The sequence below is a fragment of the Episyrphus balteatus genome, chromosome 1, assembly GCF_945859705.1.
Source record: "Episyrphus balteatus chromosome 1, idEpiBalt1.1, whole genome shotgun sequence".
Taxonomy (NCBI): Eukaryota; Metazoa; Arthropoda; class Insecta; order Diptera; family Syrphidae; genus Episyrphus; species Episyrphus balteatus.
The window spans coordinates 57,367,822-57,385,786 of NC_079134.1; positions in this window are offsets into that span (position 1 = coordinate 57,367,822).

Below are 17,965 nucleotides of genomic sequence, written 5' to 3' on the forward strand. Positions count from 1 at the left end.
GATAAAAAAAACGCAGTCTGGGCTAAGCAATTTACATGTTAAATACAACAACACCTTAGCCCCTTGGGCTTAGTTGTTTAGCCCGGAGATTTCTCTGGGCTTAACTTTTTGAAGAGTTTTAAATCTGTGCTACCAAACTAATTTTTTCATAAATTGTTTAGAATTTGTTTAAAAACGTGAAAACTCACGTTTGGAAGGACAAAATGTATTAAAATAGTTTTGCTAGCATACATTTTTGTATCTCTTTGTAAAACATACATGAAAAATACAAGAAAATGACGAAAGCGAAAAATATGACAACTCTAAATTTTTGTTGTGTCTGCTGTTTTCGGAACATTCAATATACAGTGCTGCCAAGATTTCATGTTAAGCCCCGAGGCGTTTTTTTTGTCCAGTTAAGACCGGTGGTAATAAAAAACACACCTACTGTGTGCACTGAATTTGCAAACATGGTGCGCAATAGAATTGTATGTCTGCTTGTAGAAGACGCAAATGTTCAAGATGCACATAAGAGTAAAGGAGAAATCGACCATTTTTCTCCGTTTTGCTCTGTTTCCATCTTGAAATTTGTATATTCGAGGAGAAGATGACTATGCATGATGACTAAACAAATGTTAATTTGTATTGGTTTTGTGATGAATTTCATAGTGTTTGTAGTGATGGGCACACAGAGTGTGTGCTAAAAAAGGTGGTAAAATAGTAGTGAAATTAATTATATAAAGAAGTGCAATTGCAATTGTAGTTATTTCCCAAGAGCAATTGTTAATAAAAAAGCGGAAACAAATTCACTGCATTTGCAGTAAAATTCACCATACTGCTAGTGAATTTTATTGTATGTATAGTGAATTTAACTGCATTTTTAGTGATTTCCCAAGAATTTTCTTTAAAAAAGGTGGACAAAAATTCACTACATTTGCAGTAAAATTCACTACACGACGTAGTAATATTTCACCATAATGATAGTGAATTTTATTGTATGTATGGTGAATTTTACTGCATTTGTAGTGATTTACCAAGAATTTTCTTTAAAAAGGCGGAAAAAAATTCACTACACTTGCAGTAAAATTCACTACACGACGTAGTAATATTTCACCATAATGATAGTGAATTTTATTGTATGTATGGTGAATTTTACTGCATTTGTAGTGATTTCCCAAGAATTTTCTTTAAAAAAGGCGGAAAAAAATTCACTACATTTGCAGTAAAATTCACTACACGACGTAGTAATATTTCACCATAATGATAGTGAATTTTATTGTATGTATGGTGAATTTTACTGCATTTGTAGTGATTTACCAAGAATTTTCTTTAAAAAAGGCGGAAAAAAATTCACTACACTTGCAGTAAAATTCACCACACGACGTAGTAATATTTCACCATAATGATAGTGAATTTTATTGTATGTATGGTGAATTTTACTGCATTTGTAGTGATTTCCCAAGAATTTTCTTTAAAAAAGGCGGAAAAAAATTCACTACATTTGCAGTAAAATTCACTACACGACGTAGTAATATTTCACCATAATGATAGTGAATTTTATTGTATGTATGGTGAATTTTACTGCATTTGTAGTGATTTACCAAGAATTTTCTTTAAAAAAGGCGGAAAAAAATTCACTACACTTGCAGTAAAATTCACCACACGACGTAGTAATATTTCACCATAATGATAGTGAATTTTATTGTATGTATGGTGAATTTTACTGCATTTGTAGTGATTTCCCAAGAATTTTCTTTAAAAAAGGCGGAAAAAAAATTCACTACATTGGCAGTAAAATTCACTGCACGACGTAGTAGATATCTTTTATACTGATAGTGAATTTTATTGTATGTATAATGAATTTAACTGCATTTGTAGTGACTTTCACAAACGTATTCTGAAACGAAATATGGTAAATGATTACTACAATTGGCAGTGAATTTAACCAATGATCGTAGTAAATTTCATTACACCGATAGTCAATTTCACTGCACTGATAGTGAATTTTATTTTTTAATGTAGTAAATTTTATTGTTTTGTGTAGTGAATTTTATTACATTCAATGTAGTTAATATCACTACAGGTGCAATGATTTTCATTACATTTTTTTTTTATCTGTAGTGAAATTTACTACAAGTATTACACTTTCGTGGTTTTTGTAGTTAATTTTACTATTTTTCAATTTAGTAAAAATCACCACACGGTTTAGTGAATTTTACTACAGAAATTTCTCTGTGTGTACTTATAAGGTCTATAAGAATCCTAAACGAAGCTTTACAGAAGCTCTATCGAAGCTTTTAAATTTGACAGAGGCCTTTAATCGAACTTCGTATCTGCTTGGTGGTAGTCCACTCTACCCACTCGGCCATTCCAGTATATTAATCAATGAAATCAAAAACTTTATCAGTTCAAATAGTAGAAATCTCAAACCAAAAAGTGTGCTAGTAGTTCAGTCAATGAGGAGTCAAATGTAGTGGATCCGACAAAAGTTGTGACGTCAGCTAATTTTGGATGCAGAATTGAAGAGGGGTTTATCCTGAGTATAAATCTCAGTTTGCATATTGTTTGGTCTTGTGGGGCGTCCGCCACGCCCAACTAACAATTTTACTTCCACAAGGTTAGGATCTTTAATTTCTTGCAGCTATTATCTCTACAGGGCTTGTATTTAGTTTGTAAATCGAAAATTCAAACTTCCGAGGCTTAACTTTCGTTTACCGCTTCCTAGAAACCTAGTGCAAGTGGAATTTAAAAATTTCTACAAGCATTAATGAAAACATTTCGTTTAAATTTCAATATGGCCACATGAAATTCCATTGTAGAAGCACAAGAAATAAAAGCCAATAACTGACTTCTTTTAAATGGCTTTGCAAAAGAAATTGTATTAGAACTGCTAACAAAATCTTTATGAATGCTATGTATTTTTTTTATCCAATTCGAAAATTATTATTAGACTCAAAAATGACTTAGGTATGTTTTTTAGTATGGTAGAAGTACAATTGCCTTAAATGCATTTATTATTATAGTTCTATATTACCAAAATTATTTCAATAGTATATGAGTCGTGATATTCATTAAAAAAAAAAATTACGTTGAATTTCAAATAAACCGCAGTTAAACGGTTTTGCCTTTTTAAACAAATATTCCACAAAATAAATGTGTTATAGTTACTCCATTCTAATATTTGATTGAAAATTATGTTTAATATCACTTTCAAATATAACGACTTACATAATTGTATGTTTTGCATCTCTGTGTGAGATAAAAAGAAGTTCAATTTCCAGCGCATTCGCGAAAAGCTTTTAGTTTTATATGTTTGCCTTAGCGAAGTTAGAGGATATTTATTTATATTTGTAGAAGCCATTTAAGTACAAACAAAACATTAGGTGTGTTTTTTTTTACCACCGGGCTTAACTGGTTAAAAAAAACGCTTCGGGGCTTAGCGAGAAAAATTGGCAGCACTGCATACTAAATGTTCCGAAATCAGCTGACATAAAAAAAATAAAGTTGTCATATTTTTCGCTTTTGGGGTTTCTTGTGTGTTTTTGAAAAAAAAAAAGTTCAACTAACTATTAAATAAATATTTAAAATAATAATTGTCCTTCCAAACATCAGTTTTGATGTTTTTAAACAAATTCTAAACAATTTACGAACAAGTTCATTTGGTAGCACAGATTTAAATCTGTTGAAAAAGTTAAGCCCAGAGAATTCTCCGGGCTTAACAGCTAAGCCTAAGGGGCTAAAGTGTTGTTGCGTTTAACATGTAAATTCCTTAGCGCCGACTGCGTTTTTTTTGTCCAGTTAAGACCGGTGGTAATAAAAAACACACCTATTGTAAAAAGCATTTTTGCCTAAGCGAAATAAGGCTCCCTAATTTTATTTCTAGAAGCCCTGTGAAAGTGAGTACAAGCTAAATTTTTTAAACTGTCAGGCAAACTCATGAGAATAAGAAATATTTGGATAAGTGCCATTATGGTGACCATTTTTGGTTTTTTATTCATTGTTATAAAGAGATAAATGAAAAAGTGAATCTTTTCATATCAGTAATTGGTTTAAAATAGTGATATTAGAAATGGTTTACTGACCAATTCGGAGTTCATATTCAAGTAAGTGGAGAAGAAAGGAAAACAAGATTTTAATCTTCTCCACTTAGGTATTTAAATATAAAATAGTGATGGACATTTTAAATTTTTTATCTAAGTTCAAAACAAAGTTAATTCTCTAATTTTTAAGAAAAAGCCAAAAGCCCAAAAAAATTAAAGATTTTTTTCTGCTTCGGAAAAATGGGGTTTGACGGCATTCGGGTGAAACCTCTAAAGTCTAAAAAAACCGAATTTTTCATATATTCCAGAAAAAATTGTTTTTGAGTAACAAGTTATTCCCTTTCATCTTCTCAATAATGACATGGTTTGACAATCAGTATATAACATTATTTAGTCTTTATGAAATATTTTTTTACAAGATAAAAAAAAAACAGAAAATAACCAAAAATAATAACTTTGAAAAAAAAACACAAATGGTCACCATATTCTTTAAGATAGTGCAACTCATCAGGAAGTTAAATCGAAGCCCTTATTAAGCTCTGGTTTCAACTAGTCCAAATTTGAAACTCTTTTATTATATACCTAATTAGTTCGATGGGTAAGGTACCGGACTATCAATCAGGATGTACGAGGTTTAAATCCAGCAAAATGCATCAAGTAAGTAAGAAGTTTTTTTCTCAATATAAATGTGTTTGGAAATTTAATTTCAGAAGCATAACTTGTCTGGATCGAAAACAAAGAAGAAAATGAAAAAATAAAATGTAATAGGTACACAAAAAAAAAAAAATGAAAAAAAAAAATATTTTTTTTTCTTTATTCTATTTGGGATATACCTCCTTTAGACTTTCACAATCCTTCGACAAGTCTACTCAGAGCTTCTAAATAAAAATAAAAGCCTGCAACAATAATACGCATTTTCAAATTTCAAATGTTGGTTGTTTCTATAAGGCATTAAAGACATGTTATGAGTCTCTCCAATCAACTTGCATATGACTCTTCTAAGGCCTATCAAACTTCTCGGGTGGGCCAGATGGGCTTCTCTATGGTCGTATACAAGCAATATTTCTAAAATCGAAACAGCTTCGTTAGACCCTTGTGGAAGTAAAATTGTTAGTTGGGCGCCTTAGTCTCAATATCTCGAGAACGACTAGTCGCACAGAAAATTTGCAAGGGCTTCCCGACAAACAATGTTGGTTCTATAAAGCCTTACAGATGCAATTGTTGCTTCTGTAAAGCATTATAGAAGCAAAATTTTTAGTAGGGTTTTTAGATTGGAAATATAATTATCTTTTTTTTTCTCTAGGAGTAATACTTTCAGAGTAACAGTACCTTCTGCAAATAGTGCATTTTTTTATATTTTATATTTTTATAACAACCCTTAGAATTAAGTGGGAAATAACTGAAAATGAGATATTTTGCGGTACTCTTACTCTGAAAGTATAACTCTTAGAGAAAAATGGTGTACTAGAGATAGATAATTATGTTTCCAATCTAAAAAGTCCTTGCTAATTTTCTGTCCGACCAGCCGTTCTCGAGATATTGAGACTAATGAATTTTTCAAAATGGCGGACGCCCCACAAGACCAAACAATACGCAAACAAAGATTTATACTCAGGATAAACCCCTATTCAATACTGCATCCAAACTTAGCTAACGTCTTAACTTTTGTCGGTTTTTTCTCCATTGACTGAACTATAGCTAGATTATCTAATATCAAAACCAAAAATCAAATGCAAATCTTTGTAATTTCTGTAAAGCTTCTAGATTTTTTTTTAGGTTAGATTTTTTTTCATCAAATTTTTTAATTTCTAACAATGGTTTTGCTTATAAGTATTGGATAATATATAGGGCATGGCAGATATGTCGTCAGCTCGAGTGGTTACTTTACAAAGCTTAAATTTTTAAGTTTTTAGTTTCAAGTATCTCTATCAAAGTGATGTTTTTATTGTAATTATTATTTTTTTAATTTATTTACTTTTTTTTAAATAATTTAAAAATAGTTTGAATTCGATTTCTTTTATATAGTTACACATTTTCAAAAAAGAATATAAAATTTTTGCGACTTTTAGTTTAGTCAAAACAAAATATAAATTTTAAGTTAATTAAAAATGATTAACATTGCATATTTTGGCATGAATATAAAAAAACTAGAAACACTCATTAATAATTTTATTTCTGTATGATGTCGCCACGGTATAATATTCTGTGAGCTGATTCCAGTTTCGACCATTTAGCAAGTTCCATACATCTTCTTCCCTTAAAGTGTTTCTACCAAAATATGTCCTTCTTAATTCCTTTAAGATTGGACATGTTCCAAGAAAGTGGCCAATATCTTCTCGCTCGCGTGACTTACATATACCGCAGATGTGGTTTAAATCGGGTCTGTGTGGCATATAGTTGAGACGCAAAAGCTCCCCTCTCATCTTAAATATGACACCTATTGCACGACAAGTTTGAATGGAAATAATTTGATTCGTTTAGATTGTAGTTCAATTTGGAGTAGAATTGCCGTTCTTTTGAGGGTCTAGCACGTTCAATAAATGAGTACCTTTCGTTTTCATCAATGGTTCGAATAGTTTCATAAAGCATTTCCTTTATCTGGATGACGTCTTTTCGTACTACATTGAAAGTGTATCCACAATCAGCAGCAAGCTTGCGCCAATCTTCGAACCACATCTTTTTATACATAACTGTACACATCCACAGCTGTTTCGGTAACCTTGCATCTTGTATAAATTGATTAACCAAGCTTATCCGAAAAACAAGCTTTCTTCTGTTAAGTTTCTTTAAGAGTTTTTAAACAACATACTAGAAGTTGTTAAACAAGTTCCAACTTCTACAAGCAATTAAATTTAGAAGCAAGCTAAATACAAGCTGCATCAAAAGTAGTACCTGCGAGATTTCAGTTTGCAGAAGCTGTTGTGTTAGTTGAGTAGTTCGAAGAACATGAAAAAATTTGGCTGCAGCCTTTTTGGGCATCTTTTGTATCCTCACAGCTTCAAGAGCGTTTTCGAAGTCCGTTTTGGTGTATTTCTCAGAACATTTAGGCATTCTTCCAGCTTATTCATTTAAAGGAATGATATAATTACTGACACACTCTTTATAAGTACAACTATAGACACAGTGTCAACGTTTGTACTCCTATAGAAGACAGTTAATAGGTGTGTTTTTTATTACCACCGGTCTTAACTAGACAAAAAAAACGCAGTCTGGGCTAAGCAATTTACATGTTAAATACAACAACACCTTAGCCCCTTGGGCTTAGTTGTTTAGCCCGGAGAATTCTCTGGGCTTAACTTTTTGAAGAGTTTTAAATCTGTGCTACCAAACTAATTTTTTCATAAATTGTTTAGAATTTGTTTAAAAACACGAAAACTCACGTTTGGAAGGACAAAATGTATTAAAATAGTTTTGCTAGCATACATTCTTGTATCTCTTTGTAAAACATACATGAAAATACAAGAAAATGACGAAAGCGAAAAATATGACAAATTTAAATTTTTGTTGTGTCGGCTGTTTTCGGAACATTCAATATACAGTGCTGCCAAGATTTCAGGTTAAGCCCCGAGGCGTTTTTTTTGTCCAGTTAAGACCGGTGGTAATAAAAAACACACCTATTGACACAGGGGTGTCAATTATAGGAATTTTTAAAATCTTACGACAATAGTTGACACCCCATTTTATGAAATATATAATAAAAGCAAAACAATAAAAATACGTTAAATCCTTTTACAGGACATTAAATTATATAATAAACGTTTATGATCATACTTTTATTAAATACAACATAATTATCTACTTAAAAGTACGCTGCTGAAACGAAACGAAAAATTTTGAAGTCTCCAGAGTCAACAGCGAACATGTTCACAAAAAAATACCATCGGGTATTATAGTGGAGTAAGAATAATAAAACTACAAATAAAAAAATTCAATAAAAACATCAGAAAATAAGTTTAAAAGCAAAAACAAAACAAATTTAATATCGTACACTTAATTATTACAGGTGAAAAATGTATGGTTGAAAACGAATGTGTGATTTTCTAACTGAATCTGCGCACAACTCGCCTGAAATATCTTTCGGCTAAACTTTTGAGATAGTAGCCCAACTAACATTTCAGCTTTGATATAGGTATTACAGAACCCAACTATCATTTTTGCTTCCTAGTTTCCAGCCCAAAGGGCTATTCGCACCTAAAAAGCTGGTATACTTCCTACGGTAAAAAACTATCAAAAAACGCTGATATTTATATTTCTAAGAAACTTCGTATTTGTATCTTATTGTGGGATTATAGGTGTGATGAGAAAATTATCTATAAGCACACTTTAACGATAGGTGTGTTTTTTATTACAACCGGTCTTAACTGGACAAAAAAAACGCAGTCTGGGCTAAGCAATTTACATGTTAAATACAACAACACCTTAGCCCCTTGGACTTAGTTGTTTAGCCCGGAGATTTCTCTGTGCTTAACTTTTTGAACAGTTTTAAATCTGTGCTACCAAACTAATTTTTTTATAAATTGTTTAGAATTGTTTACAAACGTGAAAACTGACGTTTGTAAGGACAAAATGTATTAAACTAGTTTTGCTAGCATACATTTTTATATCTGTTTGTAAAACATACATGAAAAATACAAGAAAAAGACGAAAGCGAGAAATTTGACAACTCTAAATTTTTGTTGTGTCTGCTGTTTTCGGAACATTCAATATACAGTGCTGCCAAGATTTCAGGTTAAGCCCCGAGGCGTTTTTTTTGTCCAGTTAAGACCGGTGGTAATAAAAAACACACCTGATGTTGAGAAGCGTTTAATCCTATAGGAATCCACGGCAAAGGTCCTTAGAAGCTTCTTATCATAATAATAATTTTATTCTTCTAAAGCTTTATAGGTGTACAAAATCTGGAAAGGTTGATAGAAGGCATGATACTCAGCTTCTCGATTGTTCTATTAACTACGTCAAAATATATGTAGTGTTTAATAAACTGCATCATTTAGTAAAATTTATATTCAGGCAAGTGCGTTATTTTTTATTGATTATTTTGTTAAATAGTGCAAATAAAATACAATACAAGATCCCATTAAAAAAATATTTAAAAATATATATTTATATATACCTATTTATTTCAGCTGATATAAGATTGGGTTCCTCACATACATGCAGTGCCTCTATAAACGGATCTTGTGTGCATCCCATTCATTGTACTATGTATTTATCGAAGTCTAAAGGATGTGCAGTCTCGGGTTGATTTGAAGTGCATTTGTTTATAAAAATAAACTAAAATAAAAAATTGTATAAATGCAAAATAAGTTCTCTTTTTTTATTTTATTTTATTTTTTTCCCTCCCTCGTTGTGAGTAGGTGTGTTTTTTATTACAACCGGTCTTAACTTGACAAAAAAAACGTAGTCTGGGCTAAGCAATTTACATGTTAAATACAACAACACCTTAGACCCTTGGGCTTAGTTGTTTAGCCCGGAGATTTCTCTGGGCTTAACTTTTTGAAGAATTTTAAATCTGTGCTACCAAACTAATTTTTTCATAAATTGTTTAGAATTTGCTTAAGAACGTGAAAACTCACGTTTGGAAGGACAAAATGTATTAAAATAGTTTTGCTAGCATACATTTTTGTATCTCTTTGTAAAACATACATGCAAAATATAAGAAAATGACGAAAGCGAAAAATATGACAACTCTAAATTTTTGTTGTGTCTGCTGTTTTCGGAACATTCAATATACAGTGCTGCCAAGATTTCAGGTTAAGCCCCGAGGCGTTTTTTTTGTCCAGTTAAGACCGGTGGAAATAAAAAACACACCTAGTATTGAATAGCCCCATTATGCTTCCAATAAGAATTCTGTGGTACGTTTATATGATCGAATACCACTTTCGGGTACTCATGAGAAAATTTACAGTAATCTTACAGTATACTTCTTCGCACAACTATAGGATCGAATACCACTTTCGGCTACTGATGAGAAACTTTACAGGAGTATTTCATTGTACTTCTCATAGGTTTAGGCCGTGTGTGAATTGCGTTAGATAGTTAAATCCGTGTTAAATATTTGACACTATTGAGGTGAACAAAATAATTTCAAAAAAAGAATTTATTGTTTAAAATTTTGTCTGCCTTTTTTCTGCCATGATACTCATTTTTAATAAAAAAAAAAAAAAACAAAACCATCTGCAAAAAAAATTTAACTCAAATTTAACCAGGTCCCGGAGCCCAATAAATTTTTAACAGCTGAAAATTTTTTATTCACCTCAATAGTGTTAAACATTTTACACGAATTTAACTATTTAACGCAATTCACACACGGCATTAATAGGAGTGAAAAAGGGGGCCTTTCTGATCCTAATCAGGGTTATATGAGTCTTTTAGGTGTGAAATTAGTCATGACGAGAAGCTTCTCACCATCGTTATATTGTTAGTCATTCATTAATGAATTCAAAAACTTAATCAGTTGAAAAGTTGAAATAGCAGAAATATATGTCAAAACAAACAAATGTCCCAGCTAAATTATTCAATGTCAAAACCAAAGTGTCCGAGCTAGATATACAATAGGTGTGTTTTTTATTACCACCGGTCTTAACTGGTTAAAAAAAACGCCTCGGAGCTTAGCGAGAAAAATTGGCAGCACTACATACTAAATGTTTCGAAATCAGCTGACACAAAAAAATATAAATTTGTCATACTTTTCGCTTTTGGGGTTTCTTGTGTGTTTTTGAAAAAAAAAAAGTTTAACTAACTATTAAATAAATATTTAAAATAATAATTGTCATTCCAAACATCAGTTTTGATGTTTTTAAACATATTCTAAACAATTTACGAACAAGTTCATTTGCTAGCACAGATTTAAATCTGTTGAAAAAGTTAAGCCCAGAGAATTCTCCGGGCTAAAGCCTGGTACGCTGCTCGCGCTAAATTTTAGCTGAGATAAAATTCCCATACAAGTTATCGATAACTTGTATGGGATCCATTTTATCGCGGCTAAAAATTTTCGATAATTTGTATGGGAGCTAAAATTTAGCGCGAGCAGCGTACCAGGCTTAAGCAACTAAGCCCAAGGGGCTAAAGTGTTGTTGCATTTAACATGTAAATTGCTTAGCCCCGACTGCGTTTTTTTTGTCCAGTTAAACACACCTAATATCAAAACCAAAAATCAAATACAAAACTTGGTAATTTTTGTAAAGCTTCTATAGACTCATTAACCAAGCTTATCCGCAAAACAAGCTTTCTTCGGTTAAGTTTCTTTAACAGTATTTAAACAACTTATTTGAAGTTGTTAAACAAGTTCGAACTTCTATAAGCAATTTAATTCTTAAGCTAGCTAGCTATGACCTATTATATAATAAGTCAAAGGCCAAAGGTAACTTAATTGTTGTGTTCATACAGAAATATCTGAAAATATTAACAAAAGGTGTGTATTTTATTACCACCGGGCTCAACTGGACAAAAATACGCATCGGGACTTAACCTGAAATCTGAGCAGCACTGTTTATTGAATGTTCCGAAAACACAAGGCACAACAAAAATTTAGAGTTGTCATATTTTTCGCTTTCGAGTTTTTTTTGTATTTTTCATTATGTTTTACAAAAAAAAATACAATAATGTATGCTAGCAAAACTAGTTAAATACATTTTATCATTCCAAACGTGAGTTTTCACGTTTGTAAACAAATTCTAAACAATTTATGGAAAAATTAGTTTGGTAGCAAAGATTTAAAACTGTTCAAAAAGTTAAGACCGGCTGTAATAAAAAACCCACCTAATATAAAAAAAGGCGGAGAAAATGAGGTTTGAAAAAAGCTCTTATAGAAAAAAATAATCAAAAACTTGTTTGACATGGTTGCATTGAAATGTTGATATTTCCATATATACACGGAGAAAAAATAAGGTATGAACCACCTTATTTCTGGTATATTTAACTTTAATGTAAAGTTTAAATAGGGATCCCAAGTAACAATTTAGCTTTCATAAAGGTCAATGCAAGCTATTTTTTGACTTGTTTAAGAAGAAGGACAAGTCTTATGCAAATCATTTTGGCGCACATTACCGAATTTCCCCAAGACCTTTCTCCACAGGCAATCCACAAGCTAATAGCTTGTGACGAACAGCGTAAAACGACCTTATGCAGGCCTTTTTACAAAACAACATTTTAGGGAAACTATAGCTTCGCTAAGGAACTCATCATTTGCATTGGATGTTATAGTAAGGCCTTATGGAGGTTGTTATAAGATGTTGAATTTATGAATAAAAAAAAAGATTTTATTGATTTTTTTTTTCTTTTAATTTTTTTCTATTTTGTTTTTTCTTCTTTTTTGGCCATGTCAATGCTTTTCCTGTCGTTCTGAAATGGGAAGAATTTTATTTTAATTGAAAAGAACACATTTGTATTTTATTTCACAAATGGCCCCGCCAGGAATTGATCCCACGTACCTCTGCATACCAAGCTTACCAGTAGACCATACTCGAATATTAAAGATGAGTGGCAAAAAGGGAGCTAATTGAAACCTCACATAAAAATGCAATGTTTTTTTCTAAAGTGTTACAAACATTGCATATCTGCAGGATAAAAGCTTTGCATACTTATTGGTGAAAAACATTGCATACTTGAGAGATGAAAACATTGCATACTTACAAGAACCTCTTGGAACAGGTCTTATGAAAGCCTTCTGTCACTTGAAAATAGAAGGCTTCTTTAAAACGGTTCAAACAGGTCTTATGAAGGTCTTCTTTAACTTATATTTACAAGGCTTCTTTTAAACACTTCCAGATAGCCTTAAGAGTGGGTGTCCCCGAATGACGAACTCAGACTTCATGTAAATGAGTTTGTGTGTATTAGTGACCTTTCTTCGCCATACATCTCTCACGTTCAACGTCATCTCAACTCAGTTCTCTCTCGGTATCTTTATTTGCATTCTCTTTCCCTTTCTAGAGAACCAAAGTCATAAAATTAAAGTCTATTTAGGTAGAAAAAACAAATCAGCATCAAGGAAATAGCAAAAAAAGGGTTGCAAGCCTTGCAAGTGTATATTGCGGTTTTGCTTTGCGCAACCGAATTCACTTGTGTTTTCGTTTTCCGACTCTATGTGCAAGAGTCATGGTAGGTATATTTATGAAGAAAAAAATGGTATGATATTCAGTGTTGAATTTTTCTATCTTTCTGCGCATCAATGTACATACATCACTTGGTATTCTATATAACTTTTGCAAGTGTTCGTAGGCGCAGGAATCTGATCGACTTTTTTTTTCTTTGTTATGGTATTCAGTGATGATATTTATTTTAGTAGTTTAAAAACAAATTTTTTCAACATTTTTTTTTTTTTTTGGCAAATAAAACGTTTATTTTTTAAAACTATTAGGTACATATTTGTTTATTTATATGAATGTTTTTAACTTTTTCTTTCGAATTTGTACATACAGGGTGGCTGATGAATATCGCTACATTAAAAAATTCAAATAACTTTTTTTTCAGTGTATGGAATTAATTTTTCTTTTATTCATGTTAAAGCGCATTCAATTTTATTAAATATAGCTTAATAAGTTTTAAAAATAATGGATTTTAAATGCCTTCTCTGGTCGTTAATGCATGTGAGGTGCTTTAAAAAAAAGTGTTTTTTGAAGATTTGAGACAGGAATAAACACAAATATTTCTCGAATGGATTGTTTTCTTTCATTCAAATTTGTTGGTTTTGCTTTGCGGCCTTCCTGTTTACAATAAACTCAAAAGAAAAAGCCGGATGCAATTAGTGCAAGCGATTTGGGGTTTCAAGGGAATGGTAAAATCATGCATATGAGCTTATCGGAAAATTTTCGTAGGAATTCTGCGAAAACATTTTCCATTTTCTATTATGCATTTTTGTTAAATCTAAAAACCAATCTGTAAAATAAAAAAAAAATTAACCAGATTCACTAATAATAATAATAAATAATTTACATTTGGCACACAAAAACAAAACAACTAGATATAGTATATACCTCCTACCGCCTATTTAAAAAAAAAAGCATTTTAAAGTTTTTGACTGGTCATATTTCTCATAAGTTTGTTTTGAAAAATTATACAAATGAAGTAATTGAGAAGTAGAATAGTTGTGCGCGATTTCACAGAAAAAGACAATTTCATCTATAAATTCAAATTCGAAAATTTATTGTATTATAATGCGAATAACATTACAGACCGCCTGTCTTTCCAATTTTTTTTTTTTCATAGAAAAAAATATATCCATACAGTTGCTCAGAAGAATACCTAACATGCAACATCATAAATTTATGAAAGAGATAAATAAACCAGTTTAAAAAAAAAATAAGAATACAAAAAAAAAAACTCGTTTATCCTATTCCATATACCTACCACGCAACACCAGATACCATATATTGCGAACGTGCGAGAGATCCATTTCCTGTATCCTCTCATTTTCGCGAAAAAACAACAACACTTTGCATGCGCGATGAGCTTGCCTGGCGCCAGTCCTTTTTTATGGAAAAACCTATGTACAAACAATATTTAGAATGCAGATACCTAAGTTCATCTTATTCTTTATACCACCAAACAACCACTCGACAGAGCGAGTGCGAGAGATCATGTAGAAACAAAATAGAAGATAATAAAGAGAGAGATACAACTAGCGCCAGCGGAATTTGTTTGAACTGCAAATTCCAATACATACGCATTCCATGAATTTCTGAGGAAAAAAATGGAAAGTAGACTCTTTTTCAAAAATTAATTGTAAGAAAACTATTTTAGCAATTCTTGTTTTCTAACTTGATATTGATAGAAAAAATAATGAAAAAAAATAAAAAAAATATAACAAAAAATCTAAAAATTCTGGTTTCTTAGTACAGTTTATTGTTTTTGGGACTCCTTTAAAAGCGATTGGAGGGTTACAAAATAATATTTTCCAACAAAATATACCACTTTACTCCATAGTCAATAAACTAAGCTTTTAAATAAAATAAAAATCAAAATCATACTTTGAAAAACAAAGAAATTAAACCACTTTGTTAAAAAAGTTAAGAAAAAATGACTTTTTAACATTTTTTTGTTGTTTAAGCCCTTAAAACTTAATATAAATTTCTTAAACTAATCAATGTGTTAGTATTTGAGTTGAGTTACTTATTTCTTTTTATTTCGATGAATTTTATTAATAATTGCAGAAGTTACACATGTTCAAACATTGTAACATAAGGAAAAATAGCTTCAGTTTCGATAAATTTTTTTCTATGAAAAATACATTTTTAGTTTTTCAAAATAGTTTTACTCCGTAGTTTGATTCAACCTCAATCCAAAATAGAAATAAAAAAAATAAAAATTTTAGTCTAACTAAGAAACAAACCAATGTCATTCAGGTCGTTCTAAAACAACAAAAATTTTATCATGTTTTGTTCTCTCTTATTTACAAGTGGACAAATTTGGAAATTATGAGGATGAAGATATTTAGCCTTGTTTATTACCTAAATAATAAAATTTATTTCATTCAATTATCTTTAAAAATGTAAAAGTTATTCACCGATTTGTAAACGATAACCCGATTTTTACGTGGTCCACTCAGCCTTAAAGAGACCTCCTTTGTTTCCAAAATAATTGATTTGGGCAAGTAAGCCTTACACTAAACTTAAACAAACTATAGCTTGCCGAATCGAAGAAAATGGACCTTATGCAAGTAAAATTGTTACTTGGGATGACTCCCCAATAAAATGGAATTTACCTTACTTTTCTAGTAAATTTTCAGCTTATCATTTACTTTCCAGTAAAGCCTTTTTTTGTATGAATTTCTAATAGAAATTATTAGAAAGTTAGGTACATATTTAACCTTACTATAAGGCTGAAAATACTGATTTTTAAAGTAAATTGAACTTCTCTATGGAATGTATATAATTTAGTTACAGAGATCAAATAAAATTTCATTTTTATTGATGACATTTTTCTAAATAAAATTGTATGCATTTATCTTACAAAAATTAAAATAAAAAAGTTGATTTTTGTAATTATTGAAAAGCATAACTAGGTAACACGTACTTAATCCCCAAAGCTGTTTAGAAGTAAGTAACGTATGACCCTGTTATGTTTTTCAATAATTACAAAAAGCACTCGTCACCTAAAAGCTTTGACAAAAAATAAAAATCAAACACAAATGGAGAACAAATGGCGCACTTTTCAATGACAGCTTTAAGAGTTTTTTCTATGTATCGAGGGCACTGATCTCTATTGGGGAAAATTCCTAGAATTCAGTATTAATATTACTTTAGTGTAAGGTAAAACTTATTCATAGAATAGTTAAATTTGTAAAATATGTTTTACTAGAATCTTAAAGTGAAAAGATTCATATAATTTTTTAGTTGAAGGTTTTGACTCTACGTAAAGAAAATATTGCTACTCGTAAGGTATATACTACTATAATTTGTTCACCATAATTTTCTTGTAAAAATTACTTTACGGATCCAAGAAATGTTCAATACGCAAGGTAAATTTTACTTAAAATCTAGGGCTTTTTACTTTAATTACCGTACTAGTCATATGGAGTATAAAATACTAGATTCATTTTTCTCCGTGTACGCAATGCACTTTTCAGATAACAGATAAAAGTCTTATCTTAACCTTCTACTGCATGAATTATGAACGAAGTGATATAAATTTTTTTTTTACAATTTTTGAGCTTTATTAGAGGTTGGAAAAAGGTATTACATAGAAATTTTTATTTTTTTTACATATATATACATTTTTAGAAACATAAACCATATATGGGTTCCCAACTAACAATTTCGATGTTATAACGATGGTGAGAAGCTTCTCGTCATGACTAATTTCACACCTAAAAGACTCATATAACCCTGTTTATCTTAAAAAGGCCCCCTTTTTTCACTCCTATTAAACTTATGAGAAGTGCAATGAAATACTGCTGTAAAGTTTCTCATCAGTAGCCGAAAGTGGTATTCGATCCTATAGGTGTGGGAAGAAGTACACTATAAGACTACTGTAAAGTTTGTCATCAACAAACGAAAGTGGTGGAGGAGAAATAAAAAGTGAGGTTGGATATAAAAGGAGGTGAAATAAAAGGAGGAGAAATAAAAAGAAATTAAATTATGTTACATTTATATTGATTTTTATTTAAGTATTAACTTATTTTTATAAACCAAGTTTATCTGAGGAGCTAGGTTGATACTAATAGTATAAAAGAGAAATACTTTAAACTTTACACCAATTTTAACTGTTTTTATATTTTATTTTAAACTATTTAACACAAAAAATAATTACAATAACGCACTTGAGAATTTTTAAGTGTGAATAAAAACCAAACACTTTTCAACTAACATTAATATATTATGACACTGTAAGCACTTCCCAACATCATTATAGTGTGACACTAAACAGAAGTCCAGCGAAGCTTTATACAATGCTTACAGAGAATTTTTCATCCCACCTATAATCCCACTATAAGATACTCCTAAGAAATTTCTTAGGAGTATAAATATAAGCGTTTACTGATAATTTTTTACCGTGGGTAGTATACCAGTTTTATAAGCTGCGTTCCTTTGGAAATATTTATCTACTTTTTATTACATAAAAGTACTTTGCTATACTGAAAATGTAGTTCAAAGCAGCTTTAAGTACTAAAAAGTAGATAAATATTTCCAAAGGAACGGAGCTATAGGTGCGAATAGCCCTTTGGGCTCGAAACCCGAAAGCAAAAATGTTAGTTGGGTTATACTATGTTTCCACCTACGCTAAATCCGAGATTTAGCTAAGTAGATTTAGAATGAATCTCGAGATTTATTTTAAATCTACTTCGCTAAATCTCAGATTTGGGTTCAGGTACCCTAAATCTAAGATTTTCACCTACTTTCAATCCGAGATTTAGAATAAAACTCGAGATATATGATAAATCTACTTAGCTTAATCTCGGGTTTAGGGTAGGTGGAAACGTATTATTAGTGTGCAGCAAGGCAATTTCCAGC